This window comes from Bos taurus, chromosome 5, assembly GCF_002263795.3.
Source record: "Bos taurus isolate L1 Dominette 01449 registration number 42190680 breed Hereford chromosome 5, ARS-UCD2.0, whole genome shotgun sequence".
In the NCBI taxonomy this organism is placed as follows: domain Eukaryota; kingdom Metazoa; phylum Chordata; class Mammalia; order Artiodactyla; family Bovidae; genus Bos; species Bos taurus.
This window is the reverse complement of record NC_037332.1, coordinates 14,155,338-14,174,960: the sequence shown is the minus strand read 5'-3', so window position 1 is coordinate 14,174,960 and position 19,623 is coordinate 14,155,338.

The following is a 19,623-nucleotide window of genomic DNA, read 5'->3' as shown; positions in this document are numbered from 1 at the left end:
GCCAACAGTAGTAAATATAACAGTCATGAATTAAATTCACCCATTCCTTTCCATTTTATTTCCCTGATTTCTAAAATGTCCATGCTCACTCTTGCCATCTCTGGTTTGACCACTTCCAATTTACCTTGATTCATGGACCTGACATTTCAGGTTCCTATGCAATATTGTTTTTACAGCATCAGATTTTACATCCATCACCAATCATATCAGAATTGGGTGTTGTTTTTGGTTTGGCTCCATCTTTTCATTCTTTCTGGAGTTATTTCTCCACTCTTCTCTAGTAGCATATTGGGCACCATCCGACCTGGGGAGTTCATCATTTTGTGTCATGTGTTATGGGGAGTGTCATATCTTTTTATTTTTTCATACTGTTTATGGGGTTCTCAAGGAAAGAATACTGAAGTGGCTTGCCATTCCCTTCTCCAATGGACCATGTTTTATCAGAACTGTCCACCATGACCTGTCAGTCTTGGGTAGCCCTACATGATAAGGCTCATAGTTTCATTGAGTTAGACAAGGCTGTGGTCCATGTGCTCAGTTTGGTTAGTTTTCTGTGATTGTGGTTTTTATTCTGTCTGCCCTCTGATGCATAACCTTCCATAGGCTTGTGAAAGGTTCCTAATGGGAGAGACTGACTGAGGGGGAATCTGGGTATTGTTTTGATGGGCCCAGGCTATGCTCAATAAATCTTTAATCCAATTTTCTGTTGATGGGTGAGGGGTTCTGTTCCCTCCCTTTTTTTTTTTTGGCCTGAAGCCTAACTATTGTAGGGTAATGAGGATAATTACCTGTCATTAAAGGGTAAGCCTGCTTTCCAGCATTTGGCACTTCTTGCCACTTCCACTGTGCTGAGTTTGCATTGCACTGGGCTTTCACAGTGAGAACTTTCACCGAGATGGGCTTCTGATGGGCTTTGTCTCCGCCTCATGGATGCAGAGCCGAGGTTGCTTCAGCCAGGTTACATCCCGATCACAGCACCAGATATGTCAGGAGAGTGTGAAATTTCAGCAGTTAATCTCACCACAACAAAACTTTAAATTGTGGACCAGTGTGACAGCCCTGTTACAGCTCAGGGTTTTATTCAGCAAACAAAGGATAATATACCCTCGAGGCACGAGGGAGAGCGTACCCCAAAGGAGAGGGTGTATGTACATTTACTCATGACTTCTCTTAAACATTTTCAGTTCAGTTCAAATCAGTTGCTAAGTCGTGTCCAACTCTTTGCGACCCCATGAATCATAGCACACAAGGCCCCCCTGTCCATCAACAACTCTGGAGTCTACTCAAACTCATGTCCATCGAGTCGGTTATGCCATCCAGCCATCTCATACTCTGTCACCCCCTTCTCCTCCTGCCCCCAATCCCTCCCAGCATCAGAGTCTTTACCAATGAGTCAACTCTTCACATGAGGTGGCCAAAGTACTGGAGTTTCAGCTTCAACATCAGTCCTTCCAATGAACACCCAGGACTGATCTCCTTTAGAATGGACTGGTTGGATCTCCTTGCAGTCCAAGGGACTCTTCTTCAAAAACATCAATACTTCGGCGCTCAGCTTTCTTCACAGTCCAACTCTCACATCCATACATGACCACTGGAAAAACCATAGCCTTAACTAGATGGACCTTTGTTGGCAAAGTAGTATCTCTGCTTTTCAATATACTATCTAAGTTGGTCATAACTTTCCTTCCAAGGAGTAAGCGTCTTTTAATTTCATGGCTGCAGTCACCATCTGTAGTGATTTTGGAGCCCCCAAAATAAAGTCTGACACTGTCTCCACTGTTTCCCCATCTATTTCCCATGAAGTGATGGGACCAGATGCCATGATCTTCGTTTTCTGAATATTGAGCTTTAAGCCAACTTTTTCACTCTCCAATTTCACTTTCATCAAGAGGCTTTTTATTTCCTCTTCACTTTCTGCCATAAGGGTGGTGTCATCTGTATATCTGAGGTTATTGATATTTCTCCCAGCAATCTTGATTCCAGCTTGTGCTTCCTCCAGCCCAGCATTTCTCATGATGTACTCTGCATATAAGTTAAATAAACAGGGTGACAATATACAGCCTTGACGTACTCCTTTTCCTATTTGGAACCAGTCTGTTGTTCCATGTCCAGTTCTAACTGTTGCTTCCTGACTGCATATAGGTTTCTCAAGAGGCAGGTCAGGTGGTCTGGTATTCCCATCTCTTTCAGCATTTCCCACAGTTTATTGTGATCCACACAGTCAAAGGCTTTGGCATAGTCAATAAAGCAGAAATAGATGTTTTTCTGGAACTCTCTTGCTTTTTTGATGATCCAGTGGATGTTGGCTATTTGATTTCGGGTTCCTCTGCCTTTTCTAAAACCAGCCTGAACATCTGGAAGTTCATGGTTCACATATTGCTGAAGCCTGGCTTGGACAATTTTGAGCATTACTTTACTAGCGTGTGAGATGAGTGCATTTGTGCAGTAGTTTGTGTATTCTTTGGCATTGCTTTTCTTTGGGATTGGAATGAAAACTGACCTTTTCTAGTCCTGTGGCCACTGCTGAGTTTTCTGAATTTGCTGGCATTTTGAGCGCAGCACTTTCTTTCTTTTTTTTTTTTTAAATTTTATTTTATTTTTAAACTTTACATAATTGTATTAGTTTTGCCAAATATCAAAATGAATCTGCCACAGGTATACATGTGCTCCCCATCCTGAACCCTCCTCCCTCCTCCCTCCCCATACCATCCCTCTGGGTCGTCCCAGTGCACTAGCCCCAAGCATCCAGTATCGTGCATTGAACCTGGACTGGCATCTCGTTTCATACATGATATTTTACATGTTTCAATGCCATTCTCCCATGCAGCACTTTCACAGCATCATCTTCCAGGGTTTTAAATAACTCCACTGGAATTCTATCACCTCCACTAGCTTTGTTCATAGAGATGTTTTCTAAGGCGACTTGACTTCACATTCCATGATGTTTGGCTCTAGGTGAGTGATCACACCATCGTGATTATATGGGTTGTGAAGCTCTTTTTTGTACAGTTCTGTGTATTCTTGCCACCTCTTCTTATCTTCTGCTTCTGTTAGGTCCATACCATTTCTGTCCTTTATCGAGCCCATCTTTGCATGAAATGTTCCCTTGGTATCTCTAATATTCTTGAAGAGATCTCTAGCCTTTGTCATTCTGTGTTTTCCTTTATTTCTTTGCATTGCTCGCTGAGGAAGGCTTTCTTATTTCTCCTTGCTATTCTTTGGAACTCTGCATTCAGATGCTTCTATCTTTCCTTTCTCCTTTGCTTTTTGCTTCTCTTCTTTTCACACTATTTGTAAGACCTCCTCAGACAGCCATTTTGCTTTTTTGCATTTCTTTTTCCTGGGGATGGTCTTGATCCCTGTCTCCTGCACAATGTCATGAACCTCTGTCCATAGTTCATCAGGCAATCTTATCTATCAGATCTAGTCCCTTAAATTTATTTCTCACTTCCACTGTATAATCATAAGGGATTTGATTTAGGTCATACCTGAATGGCCTAGTGTTTTCCCCACTTTCTCAATTTAAGTCTCAATTTGGCAATAAGGTGTTCATGATCTGAGCCAGTCAGCTCCTGGTCTTGTTTTGCTGACTGTATAGAGCTTCTCCATCTTTGGCTGCAAAGAATATAATCAATCTGATTTTGGTGTTGACCATCTGGTGATGTCCATGTGTAGAGTCTTCTCTTGTGTTGTTGGAAGAGGGTGTTTGCTATGACTACTGTGTTCTCTTGGCAAAACTCTATTAGCCTTTGTCCTGCTTCATTCTCTACTCCAAGGCCAAATTTGCCTGTTACTCCAGGTGTTTCTTGACTTTCTACTTTTGCATTCCAGTCCCCTATAATGAAACATCTTACAAAGATATAAAGGCATGTATTCATACATGTAGCTGATAATTTTAAAAAATATCTTTACATGAAAACAGGTATTTATATAAAATAGCTTTGAAAATCTAGAATTCAGTGACTGTGCAATTACTAAGACCCTCTCTGAGAGGTAAGTCTCTCTTAATTTAGGAATCAGGCTAGGCTTTATATCATAGTTTGCTTATTTGCTGCTCCTGTAACTCCCAATCAGGGATAACAATATTTGCTCATCTTGAGCCGAAAAATCTAGCATCAAGATAAGAGAAATGGAGGTGGCTAGTTTCTGCAGGGTATTCCTTTGATCTTGATGGTAAAATGTTAATGCCTTATCCCTGGCTATCTATAACACTTGACCTTTATAAAGCCACATTGCTTTAATGAAGTTAACAAGAAGGTCAAAGTAATTATTTTCCCTTCTATTTTTCTGTATTCCACACATTTCCAGTAAAATACCTCTAGTATGTCCAGAGAAGAAATAATAATATCTGTGAAAATCGAGAAATAGCTCATTTGCTTAATGGTAGACACTTTCATAACTGTGAACTTTCTTACACTGCTTGGTTTTTGTTTTTGCTCTAATTGGTTCCATCACTTGACACCAAATGGATATTTGCTTGGTTAGAAATCATCTTATGTTTAAAATGATAATCCTTCACATATTACATGGATTAATAACAAAAGTGACTTGGTTACTTACACAGAGCTAATGCACGTGTTTTCTTCCTCTGTCAAGGATGGAGAATGTTGGTAATTTCAGAGGATTTTTGAACTTCACAGTACAGCAAAATCTAAATGGCATTCCTATTGGGAATATGATTGGTCATAGGATGGAAGCAGGTGGTAGGATAGAATTACCAAAAGGAGAGCAGAGAGAAGCCAGAGACAACCCGCTTTACCTGATTGTGACTTTGTGTGTGATAAGCTGCTTCAGTTGTGCCCGACTCTTTGCAGCCCTGGACTGTGGGCCACCAGGCTTTTCTGTCCAAGGGATACTCCAGGCAAGAGTACTGGAATGGGTTATCATTCCCTTCTCCAGGGGATCTTCCCAACCCAGGGATTGAACCTGCATTTTCAGTGTCTCCTGTATTGCAAGCAGATTCTTTACTGCTAAACCACTGGGAAATCCTGGACAGATTGTGGTTTTGGTAATGGAACATTGTTGAATACATGCCTAATAGACATTTGTTCACCTTTCTGGCTCACAGAAACTGTATAGAATCTGCCAACTTCAGGTAATAAATTATGATATATGTAAATCATATCTTTCACCATTCACCCCTCTTTTTCTAAGTATCAGAATTTAAATTAATACTTGCAATACTTATATTGTGTTTTCCTCACTATTGCTAAATAAACTTTCTTCTTTTTATGCTCTTATTTTTGTTTTGTGTGGCTTTGTTTTTTTAATAAAATTTTTTTTTTTTTTGAAGTCAATTGCTTCTTCCCAGTTTGACCTTTAGGCTACTACTTAACCAGACTGACTAATTATTGGACTCTCAGCACCAAGAATTTTGATCATGAAACCTTGGAAATTATTCATCTGCCAAGTCCTGACTATCCTTTAAATAGTTCTTTCAAAATTTTTTTCCAGATTATTTTCTTTGCTCTATTAAATTACATATATCCTAAAATATTCCATTGTATTTATTCTTACTCTGTACCTTGCAGAATCATAAGCTATGGCCTATAAAACTTGCTAATTTTCATATAAATAGAGTGGACATAGAATTTAATTTTAATGAAGCTTGGTGTAACAAACATTCCACTTCAATGAAACAGCACAAAGCAGCTGGGACCAGCTGTTCCCCATCCTCTTTTACTCTAGTGAAATCTTGCTAGAACCAAATAAAGCAAATACATTCTTGAAGGTTTTGATGAACTTTGCAAGTCTTCAGATTGTGTCTTTAATACTTCACTTTATATCAGCTAAAAAGAGAAAAAGTTCATTCTCTCTGGAGACTCATTATCTTCTCTTTGAGGTTCTGCCAAAAATTTGGTTATCTGTCAACAGGCAGAGGTGATGTTGTATTGGATTAATTTGGTCCTAATGCCATTCCTTCAATATAGATAAATGAAAACTCTATATTTATATCAAAATTATCTTTATTAAAAGATAAAAATATTAAAATACAGTTGTAAATTATACAAAAAGATATTTTTTAAAACTAGGGCCTTAGATATTAGAGGTTCATCTGATAAAAATCAACAGTTTCAAGAGAAAAATAATTGTATAATGATAAACTCCCAGTATAAATCTGTAATGGTGTAATGGTAAAATTATGAGCTATATTATCTAATAAAAAGAGCAGAAATGGTAATGTGTTCACATTTTTGGTAGTATGAAGTTTAGGTTAAAAATGTCAAAGTCATAGATTTTTACAGGTGTCATAGTCATACAAACCTTAGGGGACCAAATAAAACCAAATATTTTCCTCTTATTAATCAATATGTGATCAAAATTATAGATAAAGCCTCCTTTTCTAGACTTCACCACAGGCAAAGCATGATTTTTTATTCACATATATATTCTTAGAGCCTAGTAACTCCACTTTAGAATAAAATTAATCCTGAATCATTTAATATGTGGTTGGTTTGCATAATTCTATATTTAAGCAATGAAAAAGGCACAGGAGGATAAATAAACCTGGGTCATAAATTTTAGCATAAAAGTATCACAGGGTGCAAGTGGAATGCATAGGAGGAACTCTTTCTATAAACATTGTTGGATATAATTGAGTGGCTTGAATTTAGCTCCAATAATTATGATGTATCCAACATTGTTGGATACATACATACAGGAAAGGAAGATAAGAGGTTTTCAGGCAAAATGAAGAGCATGAAGTAGGCAATTGTTTAAGAGGTAAGAATGTTGTATAAAATAATGTTAAGATTTTAGTTTAGTTTCTATATAAGCAAAATGTTTCATTCTAGAGATTCACTCATTTATAAAGTAAGCCATTATTTCCAGCATGCTTATTTTGTACCAGGTATTATGATAATCTCTAGAAGCATAGTTCTTATTATTAGTGTCATTATGCCTAAAATCTACTAAAGGTGCGTCCTATATGAAGGTACATACAGTTGGTTCCAAAATCCACAAAACATTACTAAATACATGAACCTCAAACTCGAATTTACTTATAATTCAGAATATAGTAATAGTATTAAAAAGTTCAATAAAGTGATAAGTATGTGTGTGAACATGTGTGTGTCTCTCATGTGCTTGCTGCTGCGGCTGCTGCTAAGTTGCTTCAGTCGTGTCCAACTCTGTGCGACCCCATAGACGGCAGCCCACCAGGCTCCCCCATCCCTGGGATTCTCCAGGCAAGAACGCTGGAGTGGGTTGCCATTTCCTTCTCCAATGCATGAAAGTGAAAAGTGAAAGGGAAGTCGCTCAGTCGTGTCTGACTCTTTGCGATCCCATGGACTGCAGCCTACCAGGCTCCTCTGTCCATGGGATTTTCCAGGCAAGAGTACTGGAGTGGGGTGCCATTGCCTTCTCATGTGCTTAAGCTTTTAATAAATAAAAGATAATATGAACACAGAAATTTGCATTCAATAAGAAGGTGGTGCTAATGGTAAAAATTCTGCCTGCCAATGTGAGACACATATTTGATACATGGGTCAGGAAGATCCCCTGGAGTAGGAAATGGCACTCCACATCAGTATTTTTATCTGGAAAATCCCTTGGACAGAGGAGCCTGGTGGACTACAGTCCATTGGCCCGCAAAGGGTTGGACACAGTTGAGCACAAGAAGTTTTTTGAACTACTGTTCTAGTTCAAACAGTTCTTAGAATAATAAACACAGTGCCTAATTTATATTCACTTAATGAATGCATGATAAAAGAAACAAGTGAATTGTTGGATGCACAAGGAAATCTTTTTCACTACATATATAATAAACACAAAATAGAAGTGGGGACTTCCTTACTCTGAAATGACACAGTTGCTACTACCAGAATAAGCCTCTCACTGACTCTGTATAAAAAACTTGAGAAAAATATTAAAAAATTAACAGTTCATGGCATTTGAAAGTATCCAGGAGAGGTAAGATTTGAGGAAGCAAGAACCTTGAGACAATGGAAGGCATTATGCTGATGACTATGTTGGCCACCTTTTTGCCCTGTAGTTTGTTTTCCAATTTTCTGCACAGGGCATAAGAAAATACAGTCTAGAGTTTGTGACACTCAAGCATGCTTTGAGGGAAAAAACAGAACAGAATTTCAGGGAAAACAATGCAGGGAGGGTCTGATATAATGGGCAAATTTTCCTTTTGAGTAAGTTGCTAACTCTGAGACAGGATAAAATGAACATGCTGAAAAGGGGAAAAAAAAAGAAAAAAGAAACCAATGACTATAAATGAATCTAAGTATTACAAAGTAATAGGTTTAGAGTCCTGATTTCCTAGGAAACTAAACAGACTCATCCTGTTTAGGCAAAGCTAGAGGGGAAACAAGATGCCTGTCAAAAAATGCTACATATTATAGTAAAAAGAAAAGAAGGAAACGAGAAAAAATAACATATAAAAATATAAAATAAGTACAAAGCTGATAGACAAACTCTGCCATATAAATAATTATGTTAAATGCAAATATAAATTGCCCAATAAAAAGGTAGAGATTCTCAGAATGGATAAACTGCAAGACTCAACTGTACACCATTTATAAGAAATATATCACAGATAAATTCAAAGACATATTAAAGGTTAAAGGATGGGAATCTTTCATGTCTTTCACACAATGAGAATAAAATAAGAGAGAAATGTTGGTGGGAAAGATAATGGTGGAATAATTATTTACTTATGTGAAAAAATAAAACTAGATTTATACGTTTTATACTATAGATCCCCTGAAGAAGGAAACGGCAACCCACTCCAGTATTCTTGCATGGGAAATCCTATGGGCAGAGTTGCCTTGGGAGCTACAGTCTATGGGGTCTCTAAAGAGTCAGACTTAGCTTAGCAACTAAACAAAAACAACAACAACCAAACTACATATATGATAGACTGTGGTAAGTTAAAAGTGAATACTATAACCATAAAAAAATTAACACATCAAAATGAGTGGTTATGCTTAAAAAGACTTCAAAGACTTCAAAGGAGATAAAATAGAGTTCTAAAATAATTTTAAAAAGACAAAAAGATCACATGGATCCAATAAAAAGCAAGTAGCAAGATGATTTATTTAACCATAAAAAGAAATACGCTTATTGTAAATGGACTATTTTTCAGATTGAAGAAAAAACATGAAGACTCAAATATGTGCTGCTTATCAGAAAATAACTTCAACTAGAAAGTCACAAGTGTGTTAAAAGTAAATGGATAGAAAATGAAATTGCATGATAACACTAATAAAAAGAAGTCTGGAGTGGCTATTTCTATTATAAAAGTTTATTTCAGAAATTTTAAAAATATCATTTCATGATGATAAAGAGTATAACTCATCAAGAGGGCATAACAATCCCACACTGTATGTACCTAACAGCAAAGGTCTTAAATATATGTCACATTACAATAGAATCTTTCTCTGTGAAGAGAAATAAACATATCTAAAATTATAGACTATGGAAATTAGTAAACTATTCTGAGAATAATTGATAGAACATAAAAGAAAAACTGTTTAAGAATACAGAAAATGAAATAATATATAATAAGAAAGAAAAACTACAATTGAATGTTCTTCCTGGATGAATATATAAAAAGTCTAAACAACAAATCCAACAATATATAATAGTGCATTACGATTCAATAGAGTTTAGTCTAGGAATGTAAGATTAGTTTAACATTCAAAGACTAGTCATGTGATCTACCATATCGACAAACTTTAAGATAAAAACAATGTAATATGTATGCCTGTAGTGGATTCATTTTGATATTTAGCAAAACTAATACAATTATGTAAAGTTTAAAAATAAAATAAAATAAAAAAAAAACACAATATAATAATCCCATTACATGCAGAAAAAGCAAATGGAAGCATCTAACATACATTCAGAATAAAAACTCTAAGGAAAGAGGAAAAATAGGGTAACCCTTTCTACCTCATACATACTTCCTCAAAAAACCTATGGCTAATATTATATTTAAGAGTGAAAAATTAAATGCTCCCCACTAAGTGCAGGAAAAATACAAGGATGTCCACTCTCACCAATTATATTCAATGTGTTTTAAGTGTGCTAGAGTACAGTCAGGTAAGAAAAAGAACAAAATATTAACCAATAATATCTTATAAATAACTTATATACATAATATAGATGTATTTTTCAAAACTCAGTGAGAAAAATAAAAATGCCTGAAAGATTGTTACGTACATTTTATCAAAGAAAATATACAGATTGCAAGTAAGCATAGAAAAATCTTCGTGGATTTTAACACTAAATATTAGCAAACATTAATGAAAATTCAGGCTAAATTTAGGAGGTATTATTACACATCTGCAAGGAGATCCAACCAGTCCATTCTAAAGGAAATCAGCCCTGGGTGTTCTTTGGAAGGAATGATGCTAAAGTTGAAACTCCAGTACTTTGGCCACCTCATGCAGAGTTGACTCATTGGAAAAGACTGTGATGCTGGGAGGGATTGGGGGCAGGAGGAGAATGGGACAACAAAGGATGAGATGGCCGGATGGCATCACTGACTCGATGGACGTGAGTCTGAGTGAACTCCGGGAGTTGGTGATGGACAGGGAGGCCTGGCATGCTGCGATTCACGGGGTCGCAAAGAGTCGGACACTACTAAGTGACTGAACTGAACTGATTACACATCTTCTAGGCTACAGTGTAAAAATACTGACCATACTTACTTTGCAAAGATATAGAACAACTGGAATTCTCATACACTGACCTTGGGAATGTAAACTGCAGAATAATTTTAGATATCAGTTTGGAAATTCCTAAAAAAAAGTTTTTATTAAATCATCACGTGTACAAGTCATTCCATTCTTTGGTATTTACTCAAAAAAAAAGTATGTGTCCATCAAAAGACTTACTCTCTGACTGTTTATAGCAATTTTATTTTCAATAGCCCCAAACTCTAAATAATCCACATGTCAACCAACAGGTGAATGAACAAAGAAATTGTGGTTTGTCCATACGATGAAATTCTACTCAGCAATAAAAAGTGTTGATATGTACAAGAGTTGAGATGCACATGAAAACATTGATAAATATGATTATCCTGGTGAAAAAAGCCAGATGAAAAGAAATACGTAGTGTATTATGCCATTTATAAAATTCTAGAACCCAATCTATAGTAATAGAACACAGATTCGTGGTTATGTGGGGACTGGGGTGAGTGCTGGGAAAGGAAGGGAAGGAAGGACAGAGGGATTATGAAGGGACATGAAGAAACTTAGAAGGATGATAGAGGCAGATGATAGATGTCCACAATCTTGATTGCAGTTATGATTCTATGGTCAAACATATATATGTCAATTTCTTAAATTATGCATTTTAAAGAAGAATATATTTATATTTCAATTACATGTCAATGACAGGACTAAAAATAAAACCAAAATAAATATAAAGCAAGAAATAATTAGAAATATAAATATCTAGTAAAATTAAGATAATACAGGATGCTAACATCAACAAGAACCGATCATTCAGTAATGTATACAAAGCACCTTTCTACATGGTATGTAGCAGAAATGTGAAAGTGTCAGGAAGTACTTGACAGTTGAATTTTCCAGGTTTAGTCCAAACATTTGATATAATGGAGATAACCATGCTTAGAATATTATAGTGAAATTTTTTACACTAAAATTACAAAGAGGCAAGTGCTGGAATGGGATGTTACAGAGTCAAGAAAGAATTGAACATATGAATTAATTCAAGCCTAGTGTCATAAAAAAAAAGAGGCTATGATGAAATAAGCAAAAAGGAAAAATATATATAAATATTGCAATAAAAATTGGAAATGCCTTGTTGTCATAGAGTTTTTCTTTCATATTTTCAAACAAATCATTCATAATCATTTTGACAAGTCTTTAATGGTTATGGTGAACTTTCAAATATGTTTTTTGAAAACATTTGATATTATCCATAAATTTCCCTTTTTTTTTTTTCAATTTGCGTTAGGGTGAAAAGATGAGTCCATAAAACTCTGGTTCAGGTATTTATTTTATATCAATATATTCAATATATTATTAAAATTTTCAAGTGATATTACAAAGAAACTTTTGAGAAAATTACTAAGTTTCAGTAAAACAATACTAATTTGAAAATTACTGTAAACCTTCTTTTAAGCATTTATATTTATGAATGGAATTTTATTTCCCTTCATTAAAAAATGGGCATGTGATTTTTTAATCTCTAAATAATATTTCAAATAAAGTTCAAAGTTTGCAAAACTTAAAACTCAAATTAGCTATTAAATTTTTGCTTTTTATACAATTATCTTTAATCAGACTCACCATAGGAATAGGTGAAGCATGAATTATTTTTGTTGAGACATATCTTTATGGTATTAATATTTATGACTTGTTTAAAATGATAGTATTAATTAATACCATGGTAAACATTGATTCTCATTCATCTAAATGAAAAATCATTTTACCTTTAAATAGTATTAAAAATAAATTAAAATCATTGAAAAAAATACAAATACTTCACTTTCAACTTGATCACTATGTTTCCATTAAACCTTTGAACTTACTGTTGTGCTGTAGTGCTAGTGAACATGAATAATGAATATGTCAAGCTACATGACATGTACCCTAACTTTTAAAATCAAATTTGACTTTGTATCTGTTTAAATTGGTTATACTGCATTATAAAGTTCCCTTGTTTTGAATAAATGTTATAGCAAAATATATGGTAAACCCATGGGAAAATATTGATGGTTTATGCTCTAGACAATTGATTTTACAAAAAAATGATACACAAGAATTTAGCATGCTTAAAACAGTATCTCAAATTTCTCAATAAAGGCTATAAAATTGTAATTTATTTTTGATGTTAAAATTTTTATCCTGTTTCTTCATCACAAATGTAGGTATTTGCTAAAGCTGTCTATTGCTTCCAAGATGAAATATTGTACTGTCAATAAATGAGAAAAATATGATGTTAGACACAAGCAAGATGAGAAGGGAATGGGAATGAAAAAGAAAAAAAAAATAGTAAAACACCTTAACACATTATAGTATAAACCCTGATAATATTTTTTTCCTTTTTTGTAATGCACGTGTCTGCCTCCAGCTTTGATTGCCTGCCTGGGCATATACTTCATAGAGGCATCCTCTTCAAAGACTGCTATCTCAAATAAACACATTGCCAGCCACAGACCTAGATAAAGAGCTGAGCTGTTTCTACCTGACTGAAGCTCCTTTGTTTCAGAAATCTCGATTGATTTTTATAACTGACCATCTGGGCCACTTGCTTTTTCTTTTCCTGTGCTCTAAATTCTCACTCTTACATTTCCAGTTCACCAATAAAGAATAAACCTGCAAAACCTTAGCCCTTCAACCTCCACTCTAAAAAAGGAGATCCTCAGGCCTGCATATGCTCTCTCTTCCTACCTGAGACTCACTGTGTGACCCTAGGTGTGCTGTGTAATTTCTAGGTCCTGCAAATTATATACCTTTATTGTTTCAAAGTTTCCTGAAAGTTAGAGCAGAAGGCAGCTTGCACTGATAAGAACCAGCAACAGTCACGACATTGCTTATTTGTAGGCAGAGACTAACACAAAATAATTTTCACAGTTGCTAGGATTGCATGACTGCCCTTGTAATTAACCAAGGGGAATGGCCTTTTTATCTGCAACTTGCTTATTAGTGACCTAACTCATGTGGCTAACACCATCTGAGAAAGGAGCACTGCTTGATGGGGGTCTGTTCTGTGAGCATGCTATGTGTTTGGACGAACTGCTTCTGTAGTGTATCACCTGCAACATCCAATCCAAAATGTCACAGCTGCCATAATAATCCAAAGATCTTCTCAAAGTAGTGTGATCAATGAGACGATGACACCACTAATTACAAAGGCCTTAATGGATTATTAATGTGAATAAAGATCCTCCATGCCTAAAGACCAAGGAGAGCTAAAGAAGGTAGGTTGAATTGCCAGGATAGTGTTAGCACCCAAGAAGAAGTTCTGGGCTAAAGGAATAAGGAAAGGATTCTTGTAGGTGAGGAGGGTATAAGAACTCTGCCTGTGAGTACTGAGTCAGAGGGTTATGCCTGGACTCTGTGTCCTAACCCACAAGAGGGAAATAGCCTTAAACCAGAAATCAATGATGCCACAAGAGGGAAAAGATCTGTGGTCTCGTGTTACTATTTCACTCATTACTGTGGCTCTTTGTCCCCTGACCTGATGGGATACTAGGAGTCCAATACGTGGTGTCATGTTACTAAAGATTAATGGACAATTATAAACACCCTAGATGTCCCTGGTCGCTCAGTGAGTAAAGAATCTGCCTGCAATGTTGGGGACACAGTTTCAATCCGTGGGTCAGGAATATCCCTGGATAAGGCAATGGCAACTCACTTCAGTATTCATGCCTGGAGCTGGCCAGCTACAGTCCATGGGGTTGCAAGAGTTGGACATGATTTAGTGAGTAAACCACCACCTGAACATCTGGGGTAAATATCCTGAACATCTGGGGTCAATGTGTCCTAAGAACCCTGAGAAGGTATACTAGCCCCTTGATAAATGCAGAACCCCATGGAGGCCTAAGTACTTTTCCCAAAAACCTTGTGCAAAATTTTCCAGTAACATTACATAAGATGATGGTAATAGCCTAAAAACAAGAAGTAGATACTGAGATGAAAAAAAATTATACCTAACCAAAAGTCAAATCTTCCTTAAAGATTTTATGCACCTCCTAGGAAGGAGATGTGCTTAATTGTTCAGTCATGTCTGATTCTCTGTGACCCCATGGACTGTAGCCCATCAGGCTCCTCTGTCCATGGGGATTCTTCAGGCAAGAATCCTGGAGTGGGTTGCCATTCCCTTCTCCAGAGGATCTCCCCAACCCAGGGATGAAACCCAGGTCTACCTACATCGCAGGTGGATTCTTTACCATCTGAGCCACCAGGGAGGCCCTAGGAAGGACAGGGGGGATTAACTGATTACTGAAGGTTTTTTAGTTTGTTTGGAATGATCTCTGAATTGTTACTCAAGGTTGCCATATGTGTCAAATGACTGATATCTCTAAAAACCCTAAAATTCATAACTCTCTTAAAGATCCATCCAGGCTCTACGCTCATTTCCTTCAAGATATCACAGATCCTGAACCCCCTTAACTTTCCCCTGAAAGGGGAAAAACTAGAAACATTTATATAATAAGGCCAAGTTTATTAAGATTATATTTATTTTTGCAAACAAATTTACCTTGCTTTGATTATCTCTGCAAGAAATGAGGTGAATTAGGGAGAGAAAAAATTTCAGTGGAAAAGTACAGTACTCTCTTATGGATATCAGACTGTAGACCTATTAATTGCCTTGAGGGTTTTATGTTTGTTAATGGTTTGAAGGCTGAATTCTTCTCATTCCCTCTATGTAGCCAGATATTGGCTACAGCTCTGCAAACATTGATTTTTTTCCTACCCTTCAGGCTTGAAATCACTGAGAACTAAAACTGCCCTTCTCACAAAACCGCATAGACTAAAGTAGAAAAACTTCATTAAACTTCAAAGGAATTATGACAACTATTCAGAGATAGACAATCTTCATGCCTGTTGCTGTGTGGACCACTACCAGAGACATTTAAATTAAAAACCAGAAAAACCTATGATTGTCATGGCTTTCCCTCACTCCATCTGAAGATGCCTCAAGCCCAACATCTAGAAATCTTCTTGACTGGATGCCTTCAGAACTCAGAAACTGGGATTATAATCTGACCTACTGATTAAACTTTTTTTCCTTTTTTTCCCTTAAAAGTGCTTCATATGAAATACCAGATGCAAATAATGCAAAGAACTGCCAAATAGGTCTAACTAGAGAACTCCACCAGTTTCACCGTCTCCTGAAATGAGACAAAACCCTTAAACTGGACGGAACTATTCTGAGTTTCTGGCTTTAAAAAATATGGGGCAATCTACCAATTTAGGACAAGTTCAAAACCTACTTATACCAGATGACTCAAACATTAAAACATTCCTTCACTTTACCCAAATATTTGAACAGATTCCCAGGTCCCCTCAAGTTCACTCACCTATTTTCCGTAGTTTGAAACAATAGTTATGGATAAGATTTCAAACCATGGCTATGTAATATTAGAACTGCTATTATAATTCTATTAAGATGTGAAATTTCTGGGATATACTTCCCTGGTGGCACAGATGGTAAACCGTCTGCCTACAATGCAGGAGACCCGGGTTCAGTCCCTGGGTTGGGAAGATCTCCTGGAGAAGGAAATGGCAACACACTCCAGTATTCTTGCCTGGAAAATCCCATGGACTGAGGAGCCTGGTAGGCTACAATCCGTGGGGTCCCAAAGAGTCAGAAAGGACTGAGTGATATCAATTTCACTTTCATTTTCACCCTTGACTTTGAGTATATCAGCTTCCCAGGCCATTAATTTCCTTGACTCTGTTGCCTCAGCGTCACAGACTAGATTGTACTGTAAATTCTGACATTTGAGGTTTTGTTTTGTTTTTTCTTTCTGTAATGCAAATTCTTGACTTAAACTTTGATTGCTGAGGCATTCACTTCAAAAAGGCAACCATTTCAAAAACTGCTCTCTCAAATAAATATATAGGCAGCCACAGGACTAGGTTAAGAACTAGGCTGTCTCCCCCAGCCAAGGCTCCTTTGTTTTAGGCATCTTGGTTGGGTTTGATAACTGACCATTTGAACTACTTGTTTTTTTTCTCTTCTTATGCTTTAAACTCTTGCTCTTATGCTTTTAATTTATTAATAAAGAGTGAGCCCATGAAACTCTAGGCCCCCACCCTTGATTCCAGCAAAAGCAGAACCTGAGGCCTCCACGCCTTTTCTGTTTCCCTCCCTCCCTCTTTCTCTCTCTCTGAAACCTATCTACCTACTGCATGAGATGTGCTGTGTAATTTCTAGATTCGGTAAGTAACAAACCTTTTTTTTTTTAAATGTACTAATTGTATTGCTGAAGGGCATCTTATAATCACATTAATAACCACAAGGGCCAGTCCAACCACAGCACTACATATCGGTAAGCTGAGATGGGCACAAAACATACATAAAATTGCACAAAACTTTGAAAGAGAGTTTTGTATTTCATAAATCTATTCTCCACTCGTATGATATTCAGTAGAGAATACAAAGTATTACCGCTAATACACTCTTAGTACTACCTGTCTTAGTAGAGGCTTTTTTCTGTTAATACTGATGTCTTGGAAAAGCAATTTGCTTTGTGGAATAAAAAGGAATAAGCACGACCCAGACAGAGAAATCCAATTTTATTCTCAGACAGGCACAAAGCTGAATGCCTTCCATTTTAATGACTGACAACTTCTATTTCTTTATACAAGCATCATGTAAGAAATGACAACAATTGCCAAGAGAAGCACAATCCAGCTTATAAACACTGGTAGCATCTTCTGTGTGGACAGTTCTCTACACAGGCATATACGGATTCAAGCCCAGAGAAAAATACTGCAATTTCATGAGTTCTATACAGTATTTCCACAACAAAATGAACAGCATTATGTATAAGGTAATGTGTCCTTAAAGAATCACACTGGAATTATAAGAAGGAATTTCTGGACACGTTATATATAGTACACCCTGAGATTTTCAAATGAAATCATTTCTCTCAGTGGATAACATGACATGATGAATTCATTTCTGTGTGCGTGTGTGTGTGTGTGTGTGTGTGTATGCGTGTGTGTGTCTCTCTGTCTGAGCAGGTAGGGGATGGAAATAGAGGTAGAATGAAAAGAGAGCAGGTCATGATTGCTGCTATGACTATCTGAGTGCAAAATTCTTCGTAAACTTACCAAGAAATGTTTGATGGAGGGTGTTCTTGTGAAAGTCAATGAACAAACTAGATTTAATAATTAAAGAAGTTATCTAGAACATATGTAGAGCAGAAAAGAGACAGCAAATGCAGTCAGGAGTAAAAAGACTGACAATGTAGACAAAGTCATAAGCAGACGCTGAGGAAATTTGCAGAAATGGAGGACGTGGCACAAAGCATAAGGAACTGGAATTGAGATTTAGATCAAATTGATACTTTCTGGATCCTTTTGAAGAATTACCTAAAGTGACCACTGTAAACTACATTATGTTTCTATATTGAATAATTTAGTTTGTGACATAATTTCATTTGTTATTATGGTTTTGACCTCTTTTAACTGAAAAATGTAAATCCCAGCTTCTGCATGTGTGAAATCAACTCTATCAGCACAGACAATTAGTGAAAACTGGAAAAAAGTTTGGAAAGGGGGGATTAACCTTCAGGACATTATTTTGTTTTGCATATATATATTAATGAGATGAGAAAAATTAAAGTAGCATATTATATTTGTGTTCCAATGTGAATAGATGTATGTCTGTTACAGAGCTCAAGTTTCTCTCTGTATTCCAAAGTAATCTAGGAGCTAAGCACATGGTTTTCAGCTCATGATTTCATTTTGTATCACGGGCTACGTTTAGTTCTTTTCAAGCAGAAGCCAAATTTTTCATATATTGAAATCTTAATGAAATGAGCATGGAGGCACCAAGATTCATTGTTACTGATAGAGCCTCATAGCTAATAAATTAAATAATCAAAATTTGGATTTCTTATGGCTGTTTCTGGAGAAGACTCTTGAGAGTCCCTTGGACTGCAAAGTGATCAAACCTGTCAATCCTAAAGGAAATCAACCCTGAATATTACTGGAACGACTGTTGCTGAAGCTGAAGCTCCAATACTTTGGCCACCTGATGCAAAGAGTCAACTCAAGGAAAAGATACTGATGCTGGGAAAGACTGAAGGCAAAAGGAGAAGGGGTAGGTAGAGGATTAGATGGTTGGATGGCATCACTGACTCAATGGACATGAGTTTGAGCAAACTCTGGGTGATAATGGACACAGAGGAGCCTGGTGTGCTACAGTCCATGAGGTCACAAAGAGTTGGATATGACTTGGCGGCTGAACAACAACAACAAAAAGGCTGTTTTGAAAGCATAAATCATACTAACTACTCACAATTCAGTGCTGATAGTGAAGCCAATAATTACTGAGAGGTACTGGTTGTTGTTCACTTGCTGATTCATGTCTGACTCTTTGCAACTCCATGGACTGGTAGAGTGACTTTATTCTTTAGAAGAATCTCTTATTATCTTCTTACTCTTCTCTCTGTCTCTATCTGTATACATATGATTAAATCTGGTTCTCTGGTGAAAATTGGGGATACACTTATTCATAGACTTAATGGTTTTAAAACTGATATTATTAATATGGTTGACACAATATAAAAGTATTAGAATGTTTCAGTATTATTTGAATAACAATATTAGTTGTTTTGAATACATTTATTGTTCCAATTATATAAGTTTGTAAGTCACACATTGTCTTGAATATTCATAAAGGTAATGGTTACTATAATTGGTTTCAGTTCAGTTCAGTCACTCAGTCGTGTCCGACTCTTTGGGGCTCCATGAATTGCAGCACGCCAGGCCTCCCTGTCCATCACCAACTCCCGGAGTTCACTCAAACTCACGTCCATCGAATCAGTGATGCCATCCAGCCATCTCATCCTTTGTCGTCCCCTTCTCCTCCCGCCCCCAATCCCTCCCAGCATCAGGGTCTTTTCCAATGAGTCAACTCTTCGCATGAGGTGGCCAAAGTATTGGAGTTTCA